Raw genomic sequence first — 20,769 nt, 5'->3', positions numbered from 1 at the left:
AGTAACTATCTATAATAAATATTTCATACGAGTATTATATTAATAAATATTCCACTTCATAATTTAACATGCCGGTTAAAATAAGATGTAATAAGCGATAATGAATAATTTTACGTTGTGTGAAATTTATGGAATAACATGGAAACAAGCACAAGTGACTCATTCATGAGCCCACTTTAAAATATAAGGTTAGCCCGACCAATAAAACATGTCAAGCCCAACAATTGAAACATGAGAAATCCAACAAGTTAATCACATAAGTCCAACCAATTAAATATGGTAAGCCCAAATACATACCTGAATTCGAGTCTAAAAATTCTAAGAATTCGGGTCCAAAAATCATGAGAATTCGGGTCCACAAGTTATAAGAATTGACTCCAACAGATATAAGGAGTTGAGCCCACAAAGGTAAGATTAGTGAGGCCAAAACCAACATATAACACACAAAATGAAACAAGCAGAGGAAGTATTACAAGGAGAGCTCAGTTCGTTCAATCCCCCACCCTTGTATCTGCACAAAACAGTCCTTAGGACGGTGTAAAACAGGACACAGACAGTCTGAAACTCGAGTTTCCCAACGGTAAAAGAAACGCATATGATGTTTACGACTTCTACATGAAAGCACAAGCAAGAAAAACAGACCCAGGGACTATTACACGGTACGTAAAAAAGGACACATGCAGGACGAATATCATTGTACAACACAATATCCCAGCCACCATTTTTATCCAAACTTGAGACGGAAATAAGCAAGCACAAGGCACAAATAATTTACGCAAATGTCGACCAAGAAGGTTCAGGGAAGGACGAAAAACATAACCCGCAGCAGCACATGAGCATAAAACACGCAGTGAACTTGATATTTCCCTTCATACCCGAATCCAGTTTGAGACGGGTCCAAGGCAACCAAAACAGCCGTGTAAAATGACCATTATCACCACAAAGACAACCCCATTCATGAGGAACACACAAAGACTTAAACTTTACGATAACTAAAGGTAAAAAACCGAGTAAGAAGGACGGATTCCCGATATTTTGTCGAGTAACCTATCACCGTTACCTTATAACTTCTTTAATGGGCACGATTTCGATCCAAATCATCTCGAGTTGTCAAAGCTTGCCCTAAACACGAAGACGAAAGGAATTAGTACGAGATTAGAGCCTTAAGAAGGATGACAGTCGCGGTTTTGGAAGAAAGCAGGGACCTTTCTTACCTCAAAAGATGAAGAATGGAAAGGGGAAGCTAATGGTGTAAGAATTAGGGGATTTGGTTAAGAAATAAGGGAGGGAATGGGGGATGACGATGACGGAAATGGTGTACGGTCTATTGCTGCTGCTCTTGCATATTGTTGTTGTTTTGTTCGCTGTTTGCAGAAGAAGAAAGGAAAGAAGTGAGAGGGGGTGGGGACGGGTAGGTGAGTGACTATAGGTCAATTAGTTATATATAATAATAATAATAATAATAATAATAATAGTACATATAATAATATATATAAAGGAGATATTTAGAGGTAGGGGTAAGAGGGTAAGTGAGCATGTTGTCAATTTCTGGTTGGTCCGAATTAAAGCAAGTACAAGGTGAAATGTGACGGTCTATAGCTAGACGGAAGTTAAGACGGGAATTATTATTATTAATGTCATTATTATTATTGTCCGACTAAAATACGTATACATTTATTCTTATATAGATTATGCCTTAAAAATATAATTTAATAATACGTATTTTTAGAAAAATGAGTTTTTATATAATACATTTATAAAAATCGTGTTTGACATAAAATTAATTAAATTGAATAATTCAAAAATATATAATAAAGTGATTAAACGGTTTAGTAAATTTTAAATGTCAAAAAGGGAAATTCGCAGGTGTTACAATCACCTCATCTTTTAAAAAGTTTCGTCCTCGAAACTTGAAAGTAGAAATGAAAGGTTAAATAAAATAAGACTGAACTTTTGAAGATGGTAACCAACCATTTAAAGGTTACCTATAGTAGGAAATAAAATTCTTTCAAAAGTTTCAAATAAAATTTTCCGTCATAATCAGATTGAAAGGTAAATCATTGGTATAAATCAAAAATCAAAATACTTTCAAAAACACTAATGAAGAGTTTTCCAAGTATAAGTCTCATTCATGGAACTAAATTGCTCTTGTCGTGCACACAAGAACTCTAACTTTCCAAGTCGGAGACAAATTTAAAACAAAAATCATTCGTCGACAAGTGTAGAACAAGTTATTAAACGTCTCTAATAACGAGTTTTAACATCCGATCAATGTTAAAATCAAAAGAGAAAGGTAATCTACTCAAATTTTCTCTTGCAAAAGCCAAAATAAAAATGAAGGTTTTACCTTTAAACTCAAAAGGGAGTCAAATTTCTGAAAATGTAATATCAAACTTCGACAAAGAAATCATAAATAGATCAAAGTTAACAGAAATTGGGTAAAATTTAAAGAAATCTTGGGTTTAGCAATCAAAATCATGATAAATAAGTTTACATTCCCAAGAATAATTGGAACTAAATCAAAGTTTCATTTTCTAACCTTTTAAAATAGGTAAAGTTTGCAAAAGTAACCTCAACTTTAATAACGAATCAAAGCTGGTAATTTGAAAGTTTAGAAATTGAACAAAAGAAAAGTAACTTAGGCATCATAGATGCAAGTATGCTAAAAGGATTCACACTTAACTATTCAAAAGAGCTATGATGAATTTCATAGGGTAAGAATTGAAGTCAATTTACATGGTTGCAAAAGATAGGGTTTTATAGGTTACCAACATCGAAATTAAAGGAGGAGTATGATGAAGCGAGGAAAGGAGGTATGAACGGTAACGCTTATGGTCAAAGAAGAAAGGGAATTAGACAATAAGGAAAACCCAGGTACTCAATCCTCAAACAACAACATCAACCCAATCGGTTCCGAAAACTTCTTATCAACAAAACTTATTGTAATACTCTGTATTTATGAGTCTTTGGGTACTCTATCGAGTAGGCCTTACTCTGTCGAGTAAGGGTAAGTTGCGTTTTATAAAATTTTCTGACCTGTTGGGTACTCGATCGAGTAACTAGGATACTCGATCGAGTAAGGGGGTACTCGATCGAGTACCTTGGGTACTCGATCGAGTAGCCGGTTTGACGGGGAGTTTTCTCGGGTTTTGTTAATTATGCGATTAAGATATATAACCATCGTCGTCATTATTCTAAACACTTTATCAAAACCTAATTTACTGTTTAAGAGAGAAAGCAAGTACGTTCTTAATCCTGATCGCATTGTTAGCAATTCCCGGAGTTTGGAAGGTCGGTTCTCATCGTCGGTTATACCGTTGAGATCCTTGCGTCGTGGGTAAGATCTATGTACCCTTTTTGTTGTCTTTCTTTTGATTTGGTTAAACCCTAATATAGGAATTTGGGGGTTTTTGAGTAGTATGTGATTTGGTAGCATTTGTATGTTGTATGATAGGAGGAGGTTTCATAGAGGAAGCTTTTTGATACAGTAGTAGAGACCGTCTGATTGTGTGCTTTTCAGGTAGGATTTCTTACTCAGTATTAGTCCCATAATGGGATGATTGTTGATGTGTTGAGATTGATTGTTTGATATAGTAATTGTGTTATGACGATTGTGATTGTGAGTGTGATTGTTGTCTATGGTTCTCGAGGCGTGTCCTCGGCTGAGTGGAGTCACTTGCGGGAGTGGCTTCACGCCCTAGTTTCGCCTTCTGTGGAACCCGCCACAGAAGGGATGTGCACATTAATGGACAGGGTTATCGCTCACTATGTGGAGCGGGGATTTGGTGGGTACGGCTGCGATCCCCCACTGGCGGCTGGTCCAAAGTGGACGATCGGTGATTGAGATGATTGGAATCAGTGTGGTTGTGCGTGTGACAGTTAAGCTGTCTGTTTATCTTATTGTTTATATATATTGAGTTGTGTGATTAGTACTGACCCCGGTTGTTGTTTGGTAAACCTGCGGTGATCCATTCGGTGATGGTGAGCAGATATTGAGCAGGTATGAGATGAGTACTGGGATAGCTGGGATTGCCACGACATGATGATAGGAGTCTTTCGCTGTAGCTTATTAGTTTATTTACATTTCAGTTAGAACAGTCAGTTTGAGTACATGTATTAAACTTTTGGTTTGGTTTTGAGAATTGTAACTCTTCGCTAAGTATTTATATTTAAACGTTGTTTCTTCATTGTTTATTTGATTATCATTGCCTCGGGTAACCGAGATGGTAATGTCTTCATACCTGAGTGGTCCTGGTAAGGCACTTGGAGTATGGGGGTGTTACACTTATAATCACAACACTCCCAAGGGTTTCCTCAAAACACTCATGTTACTTCATCCTAATCCATTCCCTGAAACAAGGTACTCCATTATAAGTGTGATCTCATCACTCCAAATCCTCAAACATCCAGAAACAACTTCCATAAGATTAAGGTCAAAGTTTCCAACAAAGCTATACTCATATCCAACTAGTGTCAACCATACCATTATCCTTTCTAGCTACTAAAACAAGCGCTAAGATTTCCCAACAACGTAACTTAGTCTCACTCTCATTCCATACATTAAGTAGTAATCAAGATCACTCACTTAGACCAACTAATAATTCCACAATTGACATTTCTCGTATAGTAACATACACATTATCAAACCCTCATATCCCAAGCGACTACGAAAGCCAATCACAAACTCGACTTACTTAGTCGATCCTACATCCTCAAATCCACCATTCCATTTCATCCATTTTAAGTCAAGTATTAAGCACTAGTATCCCAAGACACGTCTCACTACACTTCCCGGGCCTTTCAAATCCCAAACATAAACAACAAGCCAAGTTCTATAACCTTAGTAACAAATGCAACTCACACTTGACACACAGAATCCACCAATCAAATATACTCACTTTATCAAGGATCTAGGTATAAGAATCACCAAGTATGTCTCATCCACTACCTAAGTTTTTCCAACATCACAACCTCTCAAAACCAGGGTTATGGGTTAACCATAAACAATCTCCTCAAAAGTCAAATTTTCCAACCAAGGTCAAGATTCCTCAAAAGAAAAAGTACTATCAAAAGGCGTAAAAGGGAGGATAAGTAAGGAACAAAACAAAAATTAGGAGTATACGAGTAGCTTTTAAAGTAAAACGGAAGAGAGTTTAGAAGAAGGATAAGCACCCAGAAGTAAAGGATAAGGCAAGGTACACAAAGAATGAAAAACATCTTCGAGGAAGTAGAAGCATTCTTCAAAGGTAAACAAATCTTCAGTCCTCGGCAATAGGCACCAAATCTTGATCTTCATGTAGGTAAGCTCACGGTCATTTATCCAAGGGCACAACAATTATTAAGTGACAATCAACAAACATGTTAGAACCTAACAAAGAGCAAGCACACTACAGACTACCATCTTAGGTCCTTAAGTCTACCCATCTCTCATTCATTATTCAAGGTCAAGTTCAAAATAAATTTAGGGTACACGTGTGTGCGTCGGGAGCAACATAAGCTCTGATACCAAATGTGACACCCCGCGATAAAGCGGAAAATATAAGTAATAAATTAAAGCGGAAAATATGAGATTTAAAAAAAAAAACTTTTAAAATACCAGTTAAATATTAGCACGCGGGTGCCACTAATAAAATGAAACAAATACAATAATAGACAAACTTAGGTTATTACAACCCAAGTCTAGAAGACGGGGAAAAGATATCCCACGAATAAACAAATAAAGGGTTTCTAAACTAGCAAACTAAGGTCCAAGGGTTTAGTTCTCGCTAGCCCACACGTCTTCCCCACGTAAGCATCTTCACAACCTGTCATTCATGTAAACATGAACGCCACAATCAGTGGGGAGTAACTCAAGGTTCTCCCAGCCACAAAATGTCGAAACACAGATATACAAGAACATATTAGAACATCATAAATATAACTATTTGATGCAGACACTCAGACACGAGACTAACATTCAAAACATGCGTAGTCAATCATAGATAAGGCATATGATCCATCCAACTTTGAAAACCAAACAACATACAATACATGAAAAGGGACTACTAACATCACATAATAAGCAAAGCATCCGGCTCAGAGGCTACCTTTAAAGCATGTCCGAGACACAAGTCCTTAAGTACCTTGGCTCAGTGGTTACCTTTAAAACATGTCAAAGGCACGACCTCTAAATTATCTGGCTCAGCGGTTACCTTTAAAACATGTCCAAATACTACAAACAAGTGCCCGACTCAGAGGTTACCTTTAAAACATGTCCGAGGCACAACACATAAAGTATCTGGCTCAGCGGTTACCTTTAAAACATGTCCAAATACTACAAACAAGTGTCCGACTCAGATGTTACCCTTAAAACATGTCCGAGACACAACATATAAAGTATCTGGCTCAGCGGTTACCTTTAAAACATGTCCAAATACTACAAACAAGTACCCGACTCATAGGTTACCTTTAAAACATGTCTGAGACACAACAAACAAGTATCTGGCTCAGCGGTTATATTTAAAACATGGCCAGATACAAAAAACAAGTGCCCGACTCAGAGGTTACCTTTAAAACAAGTCTGAGGCACAACAAACAAGTATCTGGCTTAGCGGTTACCTTTAAAACATGGCCAAATACAACAAACAAGTAAAACAAACAAGCACAACAAAGAAGCACATAGAACCGGATTATTAATGTCACATTCACACTTATGGCTTGTATCGCACCATAAGTACGGATGGGAACATCAATCCCGACGACCTTATCGCAACTAGAGGGCCTATGGCTCACCCCTAGTATCCGATAGGACCGTGACTCAGGGACGGAATGATTAATGTCACATTCATACTTATGGCCTGCATGAGGTGAGTACGGATGGGAACATCACTCCCGACGAATCATATCGCAACTAGAGGGCCTCTGGCTCACCCGTAGTATCCGATAGGACCAAGACTCAGGGACGGGATGATTAATGTCACATTCATACTTATGACCTGCATCACCATAAGTACGGATGGGAACATCACTCCCGACGTTCATACCGCAACTAGAGGGCCTCAGGCTCACCCCTAGTATCCGGTAGAACCAAGACTCTCACAACCGAACAATACTAGACATTATCTAGAGTACGACCCTTCAAAAGTAACTATCTATAATAAATATTTCATACGAGTATTATATTAATAAATATTCCACTTCATAATTTATCATGCCGGTTAAAATAATATGTAATAAGCGATAATGAATAATTTACATTGTGTGAAATTTATGGAATAACACGGAAACAAGCACAAGTGACTCATTCATGAGCCCACTTCAAAATATAAGGTTAGCCCGACCAATAAAACATGTCAAGCCCAACAATTGAAACATGTGAAATCCAACAAGTTAATCACATAAGTCCAACCAATTAAATATGGTAAGCCCAAATACATACCTGAATTCGAGTCTAAAAATTCTAAGAATTCGGATCCAAAAATCATGAGAATTCGGGTCCACAAGTTATAAGAATTGACTCCAACAGATATAAGGAGTTGAGCCCACAAAGTTAAGATTAGTGAGCCCAAAACCAACATATAACACACAAAATGAAACAAGCAGAGGAAGTAATACAAGGAGAGCTCAGTTCGTTCAATCCCCCACCCTTGTACCTGCACAAAACAGTCCTAAGGACGATGTAAAACAGGACACAGACAGTCTGAAACTCGAGTTTCCCAACGGTAAAAGAAACGCATATGATGTTGACGACTTCTACATGAAAGCATATGCAAGAAAAACAGACAGAGGGACCATTACACGGTACGTAAACAAAGGACACAGGCAGGACGAATATCACTGTACAACACAATATCCCAGCCACCATTTTTATCCAAACTTGAGACGGAAATAAGCAAGCACAAGGCACAAATAATTTACGCAAATGTCGACCAAGAAGGTTCAGAGAAGGACGAAAAACATAACCCGCAGCAGCACATGAGCATAAAACACGCAGTGAACCTGATATTTCCCTTCATACCCGAATCCAGTTTGAGACGGGTCCAAGGCAACCAAAAAATCCGTGTAAAATGACCATTATCACCACAAAACAACCCCATTCATGAGGAACACACAAAGACTTAAACTTTACGATAACTAAAGGTAAAAAAACGAGTAGAAGGACGGATTCCCGACATTTGGTCGAGTAACCTATCACCGTTACCTTATAACTTCTTTAATGGGCACGATTTCGATTCAAAATCATCTCGAGTTGTCAAAGCTTGCCCTAGACACGAAAACGAAAGGAATTAGTACGAGATTAGAGCCTTAAGAAGGATGACAGTCGCGGTTTTGGAAGAAAGCAGGGACCTTTCTTACCTCAAAAGATGAAGAATGGAAAGGGGAAGCTAATGGTGTAAGAATTAGGGGATTTGGTTGAGAAATAAGGGAGGGAATGGGGAATGAGGATGACGGAAATGGTGTACGGTCTGTTGTTGCTGCTGTTGCATATTGTTGTTGTTTTGTTCGCTGTTTGCAGAAGAAGAAAGGAAATAAGTGAGGGGGGTGGGGACGGATAGGTGAGTGACTATAGGTCAATTAGTAATATATAATAATAATAATAATAGTACATATAATAATATATATAAAGGAGATATTTAGAGGTAGGGGTAAGAGTGTAGGTGAGCATGTTGTCAATTTCTGGTTGGTCCGGATTAAAGCAAGAACAAGGTGAAATGTGACGGTCTATAGCTAGACGGAAGTTAAGACGGGAATTATTATTATTAATGTCATTATTATTATTGTCCGACTAAAATACGTATACATTTATTCTTATATAGATTATGCCTCAAAAATATAATTTAATAATACGTATTTTTATAAAAATGAGTTTTTATATAATACGTTTATAAAAATCGTGTTTGACATAAAATTAATTAAATTGAATAATTCAAAAATATATAATAAAGTGATTAAACGGTTTAGTAAATTTTAAATGTCAAAAAGGGAAATTCGCGGGTGTTACATGACACATCATAGGGTGTTTTACAAGTATTCTAACAAGCAAAGTCTTAAGAAGAAAAAGTATCTACGAGGGCCTATATACACTTGTCAAGTTTCCCAAATAGATGGTTTCACAAAATTTTCCAAAATGCAACTATATGCCATGATGCAACTATCATTTATAAAACCTAATGCATATGATTCTACCAACTAGTATGCCAAATAATCTAAATGCAATCCTAAATTCACATTGTTTAAACCGCATCAATCAAAATAAAGCCGCATAGTCATTAACATAAAGAGGAAAAAGGAGATTGGAAAGATCATACCATGCGGTCTTCATAATCCTCATGTCTCGGATATGGCGTAGTCGATCAATGTGAAAAAGGATAAACATACAAGCAAACAAGTATATACAATACTACACTATAAAGGAATGAACATGTTTTGTTTTTTTGTTTTTTTTTTCAATTTTTCAAATTTTTATGGTTTTTTGATTTTATGAAATAAAAAGACATGTTTTTTTATTTTTCAAAATTTTTAATTTTTTTTTTGTATTTTTGGAATATAAATTCCCATCCCCCACTTTATTTTGGACATTGTCCTCAATGTACATGTAGGAATAGGAATGAAAAAACAAGTACATGTTTTTGGATTTTTGAATTTATGGAAATGAATCCAATGATATGATATGAATGCATGATCTAACTAAATGCAATTCTATATGACATATATAACAAATGAATGCAATCTAAACTACCCTAGATGATTCATGATTTCTAGTAAACTATGGTCACCTATGATCAAACCTCCCCAAACCGATCTAAGCAATATTTCTAGTCTAGGAGAAATGAGGTTCGGTCATTAGTGACTATGCATGAGTTCTAGTCTATATGCAACTAACTACATGAATCATGTGAGATATATTACAATGCAACTATACTATATGAACTAACTAATATGAATGCAATATGAAATATAATACACATGCAAGTGAAGTGTAAACTAAATGCAAGGTAATTTAAAATGCAATGTAACTATACATAAGAGATAGGGAAATAAGAGTATCATACAATTGGAGATGGTGTGGTAGGCATCTCTCATTCGTCATCATCACCATCATTGCGATATCCGTACCCGCTAGAACCTCCTTGGTCATACCCTCCTCCTTGCCCATAGAATCCTCCACCTTGGCCGCCAAAGTTCCCGTCTTGGTTCCCTTGATTAGGGAACAGAAGGTGTGGTTGAGCCCAGGATGGACGAGGCCTCTAGGGTCTATATACCCTTGTTGTGCCATTTGGTAGTATTGAGGATAGAGGGCAAAATAGTTGTCAACCCTCCCGTTGTGCACTCTAAGATCGACCCGTTGCATAAGGTTCATCAAGTCATTCACATTCGTAGCATTGGGAACTCGTGGTTGGAATGGCACATGAGGAGTGGGGTATGGTGGAATGGGTACATAAGATGGTGGTGCAATACCTCTTACCGGCATCCCACGAGGTTGTTAAGGTTGGCGAGGTGCTTCTTGTAACACCCGCGAATTTCTCATTTCGACAATTAAAATTTATTTAACCGTTTAATTGATTTATTTTATATTTTTAAATTATTTAATTTAATTCATTCATTTTAACACATAATTTTTATTAAGGCTATAATTTTAAGGCTTAATTTATATAAAAATAAATATTTTGTCGGATAGTATTAATAGGGATAATAATAGTAATTTTCCGTCTTAAATTATAAGTGTATTTCCGTCTAGCAAGATCGTTGCATTTCTATTATAAAGCTGTTTCTTTTCGGACCAACCCGATTCCGACGACACACTCTCTTACCCTCTAACTTAATGATTATTATTATGATTATTATTATTATTATTATTATTATTATTATTATTATTATTATTATTATTATTATTATTATTATTATTATTATTATTATTATTATTATTATTATTATTATTATTATTATTATTATTATTATTATTATTATTATTATTATTATTATTATTATTATTATTATTATTATTATTATTATTATTATGATTGTTGTGCAACTCGTGTCCCCACCCCCTCTTTCCTTCCTTCTTCATTTTGAAAAGAACACAACATCAGCAACAATGAACAACGAAACACACAAAGCAACACACCCCCATTTTCGTCACCTCCAACCTCAGATCCCGCCTCCATTCTCAACCAAATTCGATAAATTTTACACCAATACCTTCCTCATCTCGTCCTCCTTCTCTGTATGTAAGAAAGAGCCAACCTTTCGTCCTATTTCAGAACGACCGTCTTACAAGGGCTTCGGATTTTGGTCTACTTTCTTTCATTTTTAGGTTTAAGGTCATCCTTGGGTGATTCCTCACTCGTTTAGGAGAGCAAAAAGGTAATGGTGATAGGTTACTCGACAAAATGTCGAAATTTCCCCCCTTTAACTCGATTTTAAACTCTTATTTGTCGTAAAGTTTGGTCTTTTATGTCCCTCTCATTTGTATGGTTGAATGTGTGTTTCATTAGTCCTTTACATGCTTAGTCGAGGTATTTTTTTTATAGCTTGTTTCCTCCATGTGGTTTCGGGGAAAGAGCGTATGCTAGCCGAGTGAATTTTAGAATAGAATTACTACTCCCACCAAGAAATTTGTTCTTTTAGCAGTAGCAACTAGGTACCCGAATAGAATTTGAAGGTTCAGAACCGGACAATGCAACTTTTCTAGCAGCTGCAAGGCTTCGACTGTATCTGCAAATTCATGGATGTTAAAAGTAGCATTAGGGAAAAGATAGGAGTATGAGAAAGGACTGGTTTTTGGGCTAATCAAACTCACCAATAAAAACAAATACTAGATTGTCTGCATCCTCTATCTTCTCTTGTATATTTCGGAAGAGCCTAGCAACCTAACATAAGAAATATGCCATATATCTTAGTCACGGAAAGACTTGGGTAGATAACCTTACTAATAGTGGGGACTGGGGCATCGATTTATTTAAATTGAAAATATAATGGAATGCCTAAGCAAACACCTTGGTGACTGAAACTGGTTGATAGTGCAGTGTTTCTTAATCATGCTACTCTTACATTGCTCTATAAACAACTTCCAAGACACCACCTTTGACAAATAATGAAACAATATGCGACTGAGGTTTTTGGAGTAAATGTAGTGGCTGTTAATCATGTGTTTATCGTGCTTTGTTTCCGTCTCAACCTTACTTTCATTTCCGTCTAAATTTATAGTCGAATGGACTGTTTTGGAACTCTGTTTTGGAATGGCCTTGGATGAGTATTTGGGATTGTTTTAAGGCGGGAAGTGGACTATTTTCGATCGATTTTGCGGTACTTTGGGACGATTTTGGGACGGATAAGATAGTGCCTTTCAGGACTGTTTTTGGGGCGTAAGAGTGACTGATGTGGGACGGTTTCATGTGTATTTTGGGACCGCTATAATGTGTTGAGCAGGCTGTTTCGTGGAGTGATGAGGGACTGTTTTAGAACTGTTTTTGGGTCACTTTGTGCAGGTTTTTTAGAGTTGTTCATGGACTGTGGTGGGGTTGTTTTGGGATGTTTTGTTGCAAGGTTTTGGACTATTTTGACGGGTTTGAGTGGGTTGTTTTGGGACAGTCAAGCAGGGATTTCGGTGGCTGATTTGGGTAGTTACATGGCTGAGATGAGTAGTTGTTTAGGTGGAGTGTTGGTGACATTGTGGCTGAGCGAAACGGCCTGTGGCTCGAGCAAGGGTCGCCGCCGCCAGACGATGGGCTAGGGCGGCCATTATGGTCCTAGTCATGTGGTTGAGCCGTGGCCTAGCCTCGGGTTGTGTACCTTCTTCAGTCAATTTAAATTCGTGTTTGGTTTATTTAAAACCTGTCTCATGCTTTATATAACTTAATTCGTTAAATATCGTCCGTTCATATATTTTTCTCACATTAATCATAAAAGTGGAATTTATTATTTATTCAAGTCAAAATTTGATGAAATGTCTCACTTACCTATAATATGAATTTTTAATCCGTTCATTCCCATTTATTTATCGTATCTCAAATATGAGTGAATTATTCTACTTATTTAATTAAATTTAGTCATTTATGATTGGATGCTTGTTTTGCTTATTATAAATGGTTCATCACCGTTTGTTTACATTTTTATTCAAGTGACAAATATTGAGGAAATGGGTTACTTATTCATATTCATGATTATGATGTGGCATTAAATGTCTCACTTGGATTATCATCGGTTCATTACTTGTAGTAGTCTCTTTCCAAGTTGATTCGTATCGCTTGGTTGAGTCGTATTCTTGATAATGCCTTTATGCTATACTGTATTGCTTGACTTATCTTTACGCCTCTTTAGGACTGTCCTGCCGATTGTGGGTTTAGCTCATATCTTCCGCCTCTTTCGGACTGTCCTGCCGATTGTGGGTTCTCGATTTCCGATCTGTCTTCGAGTCTTGGATGCGGACCGTTCTGCCGCATGTCGAATCGGAAACCGTCTTTCCCCGAGAGTCGCGATTTAGACTAGGACCGAGTCTTGGGAGTACCATTGTCGTCCTACCAGGGGAATTATATATTGATATATGAGTAGTAAAGGTCTTGCTTGGTTATAGTTATTGGTATTTGTCTTTCAAGGTAAGAGTGATGCCTTGTGTTGTTTGTCTTGGTCCTATTGGATACTAGGGGTGAGCTATAAGCTCTCTAGTTGCGATATGATCGTCGGGATTGATGTGCCCATCCGTTCTTATGGTGAGATGCAAGCCATAAGTATGAATGTGACATTAGTAGCCACGTCCCGTGCAATGTTTGCTAAGTGGTTTTCCAAATAATGGCTACGGTTTCTATTCTTGTAATTTGCATTGGTTGATCCCTTACTTAACTGCTTCACATGATTCGGATTCTAATCTCATATCTATGTTGTAATTCCTTGAAATGCGTACTTTTGCATAAATGACTGTATTCTTGTCTTTCATATTATTTAATGGTCTCACGTGAACAGTTGAATCTTTATTATGCTAATGTTGGCCTATCTTGTTCCATCTCAATTATTTGCCATGTTTATATATAAACTTGATATTCTTATCTTTTGTATGTGTCTTATATGACTTACCTGTTTTAGTTCCTTGTTATGTTCGTTTTGACATTTTGTGGCTGGGAGAACCTTGAGTTACTCCCCACTGACTGTGACGTTCATGTTTACATGAATGACAGGTATTAGTTGGTGCATTCATGGGGTGAAGACATGTGTGAGCTAGCGAGCACTTTGGCCTTTTAGTCAGTTTATTAGGATTGTTTAGACTCACCTTTTATTGTATTGTCATTCGAGGGATATCTTTTCCTTCACCTTGACTATCACGTTTGTATAATGTAAACTTTATTTCCGCATTCTTTATTTGTGTTTGGTATTTTAATAAAACCGCGCTTTAAATTTTAAAAGTTTCAAAAATTCCCTATTTTCCGCTTGAATTTATAAGTTATATTTTCCGCTTTATCGCGGGGTGTCACAGTTGGTATCAGAGCCTATGTTGCTCCCGACGCACACACGTGTACCCCAAATTTAAATTTGAACTTGACCTTAAATAATGAATGAGAGATGGGTAGACTTAAGGACCTAAGTTGGTAGTCTGTAGTGTGTTTGCTCTTTGTTAGGTTCTAACATGGTTGTTGATTGTCAATTATTTTTGTATCCTTGGATCAATGCTCGTGAGCTTACCGCGTTGCGATCAAGACTTGGTGCCTATTGCCGAAGATTGAAGATTTGTTCAAGTTTTGAAGAATGCTTTTCTTCCTCGAAGATGTTCCTTATTCTTTGTGTATCTTGCCTTATTCTTTACCTCTTGGTGCCTATCTTTCTTCTAAACTCTCTTTTCTTCTTCCTTGGAAGTTACTCTTGTACCCTCTTAACTTGTCCTTTGTTCCTTGCTTATCCTCCCTTAACGCCTTTTGATAGTTCTCTTTCTTTTGTAAGATGTTAATCTTGGTTGGATAATTTGGCTTTGTGGAGTTTGTTCGTGGTTGACTTATAACCCTTGGTTTTGAGAGGCTGTGATGTTAGAAAGACTAATTAGTCTGATGTGACATGCTTAGTGATTCTTATATCTAGTTCCTTGGTAAAGTGAGTATAATTGATTGGTGGATTCTGTGTGTTAAGAGAGAGTTGCCTATGTTACTAAAGTTATAGAACTTGGCTCTGTTGTTTATGTTTGGGATTTTTTTTTTTTAAAGCTTAGTAGGTTGAGCGTTGTTGCCTTAGGAGTGAACATGGAGTAAGGTTTATGATTTGAGTTTGGAAAGAGATACCTTTACGTCCTTTAGGATGTTGATGGCCATACATAAATTGGTGTTACCTTTCGACGTTGTTGGGTATGAGTATAGCCTTGTTAGTAGTTTCGATCTTGTTTTGTGGAAGTCGTTGTGAATGTTTAGTGATTGGGAATTGTTGAATCACAAGTGTGATGAAGTACCTTGTTTCATGGAATAGATTAGATGTAGAGTAGCGTAAGTTATTTTGAGGAATCCTTGGAAGTAATGTGGTTGTGAGATTTATTTTATTAGGAAGTTTTCGGAACCGTTTAGGATGATGTTGTGTTTGGGATATGAGTATCTGGCGTTTCCTTGTTGTCTCATTTCCCTTCTTCTTTCACCATAAGCGTTGCCGTTCATATCTTTCTTCCTCAATTCATCATGCTCCTCCTTTAAATTCGATGCTGGTAACCTATAAAATTATATCTTTGACATCCTTGTTGACCTAACTTCGATTCTTATCCCTAGGAAGTTCATCATAGTTCTTTTATTAGTTAAGTTTGAACTCTCTTAGCGTACCTTGCATTTATGATATCTAAGTTCTTTTCTTTTCGTACAATTTCTAAACGTGTCAAGCTATCATTTTTGGGTCATTATTAAAAATTTATATTATTTTTACAAAATCTTACCTATTTTAAAAGGTTCGAAAATGAAAATTTGATTTAGTTCCCTATTTGTTCCTTGAGTGTAAAATTATTTATCATGATTTTAATTGCTAAACCCGAGATTTCTTTAAATTTTATCCAATTTCTGTTAACTTTGATCTATTTATAATTTTCTTTGTCAAGGTTTAACATTATACTTTCATGAATTTAACTCCTTTTTTAGTTTAAAAGTGAAACCTTTATTTCCATTTTGGCTTTTGCAAAAGAAAAATTTGAGTGGATTACCTTTTCTTTTGATTTTAACGTTGATCGGATGTTAGAACTCGTTATTAGAGACGTTTAATAACTTGTACTACGCTTGTCTGCGAGTGATTTTTGTTTTAAATTTGTCTTTGACTGGGAAAGTTAGCGTTCTTGTGTGCACGACAAGAGCAATTTCATTCCATTAATGAGACTCATACTTTTGAAAACTCTCCGTTAATGTTTTTGAAAATTTTGATTTTTGATTTATACAATGATTTACATTTCGACCTGGTTATGTCGGAAAATCTTATTTGAAGCTTTTGAAAAAAAAAAAAAAAAAAATTTCTACGATAAGTAACCTTTTAATGTTTTGGTTGCCGATTTCAAAAGGTCCAATTTTACTTTTATAACCTTTCATTTCTACTTTCAAGTTTCGAGGACGAAACTTTTTAAAAGATGGGGTGATGTAACACCCGCGAATTTCTCATTTCGACAATTAAAATTTATTTAACCGTTTAATTGATTTATTTTATATTTTTAAATTATTTAATTTAATTAATTCATTTTAACACATAATTTTTATTAAGGCTATAATTTTAAGGCTTAATTTATAAAAAAATAAATATTTTGTCGGATAGTATTAATAGGGATAATAATAGTAATTTTCCGTCTTAAATTATAAGTGTATTTCCGTCTAGCAAGATCGTTGCATTTCTATTATAAAGCTGTTTCTTTTCGGACCAACCCGATTCCGACGACACACTCTCTTACCCTCTAACTTAATGATTATTATTATGATTATTATTATTATTATTATTATTATTATTATTATTATTATTATTATTATTATTATTATTATTATTATTATTATTATTATTATTATTATTATTATTATGATTGTTGTGCAACTCGTGTCCCCACCCCCTCATTCCTTTCTTCTTCATTTTGAAAAGAACATAGCATCAGCAACAATGAACAACGAACACACAGAGCAACACACCCCCATTTTCGTCACCTCCAACCTCAGATCCCGCCTCCATTCTCAACCAAATTCGATAAATTTTACACCAATAGCTTCCTCATCTCGTCCTCCTTCTCTGTATGTAAGAAAGAGCCAACCTTTCGTCCTATTTCAGAACGACCGTCTTACAAGGGATTCGGATTTTGGTCTACTTTCTTTCATTTTTAAGTTTAAGGTCATCCTTGGGGGGTTCCTCACTCGTTTAGGAGAGCAAAAAGGTAACGGTGATAGGTTACTCGACAAAATGTCGAAATTTCCCTCCTTTAACTCGATTTTATACTCTTATTTGTCGTAAAGTTTGGTCTTTTATGTCCCTCTCATTTGTATGGTTGAATGTGTGTTTCATTAGTCCTTTACATGCTTACTCGAGGTATTTTTTTTTATAGCTTGTTTCCTCCATGTGGTTTCGGGGAAAGAGCGTATGCTAGCCGAGTGAATTTTAGAATAGAATTACTAGTCCCACCAAGAAATTTGTTCTTTTAGCAGTAGCAACTAGGTACCCGAATAGAATTTGATGGTTCAGAACCGGACAATGCAACTTTTCTAGCAGCTGCAAGGCTTCGACTGTATCTGCAAATTCATGGATGTTAAAAGTAGCATTAGCGAAAAGATAGGAGTATGAGAAAGGACTGGTTTTTGGGCTAATCAAACTCACCAATCAAAACAAATACTAGATTATGACACCCTTAACTCTAGCCTTAATTATATACGTAAATTCTACAGAAAAACTGGTAGGATATGTTTGTAAATGGTTCAACTAGTCCAAAACCTGCAATTTCAAAAAAATTTCTAACTAAACCATTCACAACCAATTCCAACTCAAGAAGAGTGTCATAACCCTGCAACAGCTGATAAACTAACTTACATATATAACTAAAGACGCGGAAATATAAGGATACAAACCAAAAATAGAAAGGGAGACATATGTCCCTTCAAATTATATACAAACCAAAAGATAAAAGGTTTCTACAAAAGAAAACCAAACTAGGTCCAAGGTTCCTTGCTCACTAGCTCGTCTGTGACCCCAACAAAGCATCAACAACCTGTCAATCGCATTTTATACAAACACGAAAGCCACAATTCAGTGGGGAGTAACTTCGAGTCCTCCCAGCCACGAATCGTCAAAATTTATGTAACATGTAATAAAACATGTAAACAAGATGATAAAGAATTCAATTATCAATTATTCTAACATATGAGCCCTAAACTGACCAAACTAAACTAACATGTGAAACATTTAACAAATTGTAATCCAAACTCTATCAACCATAGCCGGCTTGCATCTCACCTTCTATGATTCATAGAATCATCAAACAAGAAAGGGCAATATATCAAAGACAGGCATAAGTTCTTAGCACCGTCAATAGTCACTTTGTAACTCAAGTCTATACCACGAGGTAGGGAAGGTAATCGAACCGGTATCTTGGCTCAGCGGTTACTATTAAGAAAACATGGCCAAGAGACAACACAACCCTAGCCTAAAATCACGCAGACCCGGACATGCGGATACACACCACCGCACCCAAGACTCACAACTTTTTTTAAAACAAAGTGAAGTGAGTACCCTAAGGACACCACCGAAGGGTCGGCTAGTACTTAAGCTGACCCCATACTATCAAAATAAGTACCTGAGGTCATGCCCCAACTTGGATAAACATCCACTAGTCAGGAACACAAAGGCTATCAAGCAGTGAACATATACTCGTCAAAGACTATAAAGACCTATCTGTGATGAAGGCCGAAATACTCACCTAGGACCTAGTCACAGCTAGTCCCAGCTTGAATATTTTAGCCCACACCACACAAAACTCACCACACAAGTCAAGTAAGACACCCACTTAACCTTAAGAGGGCAAAAAGTCCTACTTACCAACATAAAATCTAATATTCTATCATGTGAAAGGCTATATAAATGTCTATTTACAGCATACAATCCCAACAGTTCCTCAATAAGTATTCAATACTAATTTCCAATCCTAGCAATTATAACAATATAAAAGGCTTTAGGGGAAACTAGGGCCATTTCTACAAAATAAGAAGCTATTAAAAATTCAACTAACTACACATGTAAAATAGAGATATAATAAATGGCCTAAAACAAGAAAAGGCAGATTATCTAATTCATTCAACCGAATTTTTACCCGCAACCCCAGCCCTGCGACAGGTACGGGTCAAATTGCGGCTGACCAATCACTCAATTAACTGACATCGCATCAGTCAAAGGGACTAAGGCTCAGTTTTCGGCACAATCAACAAAACATTACAATTATAGCTATAAAATTCATTTTGAGCCTATTAATTACAATTTCCTTTTGTAAACTACCCTAACATGTGATAACTATTAATATAAGCACAATTTTTCCATTAACATAATTTTTGTTACTAGTATACTTCAATTCAAATTACTACTCTTTTTGTTACTTATACTATTCTAATATTAATTAACCCGAAATGACCAATATTGTACGAAAAACCGCAAAACAAGCACGGACCAACCCGGGCCAACCCCAAGACCGGCCGGGGCTGCCGTGGGCCTTCCGGCTGCTGCCGGGCCCGCTGCCGCACCATTTCTCCTCTTTTTTTTTTCATTTTTATACATTATAAGACCGTCTGAAAATTAATTAAGCGTCCCCAATTCAACTTTGATAATTTAAACTACCAAAAGACACAAATTAAGCTTGCATGCAACTAAGTTTAACATGTGAAAATTACTACCCAAACAAAAATTCACCAAACATACAAAAATCAAAAACATGTGACGATCTTTCGTCGAGTAACTCGAAATATGTTACCTTAAGCTAGAAAAAGAGCAATTAGCACCTCAAAACCGAAATCCTAACAACAACTAGCCGCTATCCTCTACAATATACGAGTCCCCGAACTCGTCTTCCAATCCTTCACCTAAATAAACAATTAAAACACAATAATAAGCATATAAAACCGAATTTCCGAAAATTGGTCTTTAAATAACTTAATGAAAATTGAAATTAGAACATACTAAGTTGTAGATCGTGGCGAGGGGATTCCGGAAAGGTAAATTATGCGAAAAACGGACTAGTAACGAAGAAATTGTGACGATTTTGAGCTAGAAATGATGAAAAATGGTGTTTCTGAGTTATTGTTGAAGATGATGGAGAAAATCATAAAAAAATGAAGGGGGAAGGGGCTGGTCACGCAGGGAAGGGAAGAGGAAAGGAGAAAAGGAGGTGCGGGATTTTTAGTCGGGATTTTTACGAGTCGGTTTTGACTCGTTTCAATAATAATTAAATCCGTAAGTCAAATGCAAATTCCGTCAAGACCAAAGTCTTTAAACACAAGATTACAATAAAATTGAGTATTCATACGACCCACTTCCAAATCCGTTTACCCAACGGTCAAACGAATTGTCATTTTCCCCCCGATACGCCCTTATTTCGAAATAAAAGATTTTACACGGTTTAAACTATTTTTAAACATTTCCAAAACTATCAAAATAAATACTTTTCTTCAAAATATAATAAAATTATATTTCTTTGAATTATTTTTACTTTAAATACGTTAATGTCAAATTTTACTTGATTAATTAATTATTTTCGAAACATATTAACGATCCGAAATTTACGGGGCGTTACAATCACCCCTCCTTTTAAAAAGTTTCGCCCTCGAAACTTAGAAGAAG

The 20,769-nt window shown here is 36.2% G+C and overlaps 1 long non-coding RNA gene across 1 annotated transcript; it reads right to left on the bottom strand.

Moving 5' to 3' along the window:
• Window positions 1–17,812: 17,812 nt before the first annotated feature.
• Window positions 17,813–20,215, bottom strand: LOC141598253 (uncharacterized). Its single transcript, XR_012523371.1, has 3 exons — window positions 20,110–20,215; window positions 19,904–20,012; window positions 17,813–18,154 (listed from the first exon to the last, which is right to left on the bottom strand). It is a non-coding gene; the product is annotated as an uncharacterized LOC141598253 (long non-coding RNA).
• Window positions 20,216–20,769: the final 554 nt, after the last annotated feature.

The sequence above is a fragment of the Silene latifolia genome, chromosome 9 (assembly GCF_048544455.1).
Source record: "Silene latifolia isolate original U9 population chromosome 9, ASM4854445v1, whole genome shotgun sequence".
Classification (NCBI taxonomy): Eukaryota; Viridiplantae; Streptophyta; class Magnoliopsida; order Caryophyllales; family Caryophyllaceae; genus Silene; species Silene latifolia.
The sequence above is the reverse complement of the archived record's forward strand: the minus strand, read 5'-3'. Positions and strand labels throughout refer to the sequence as shown.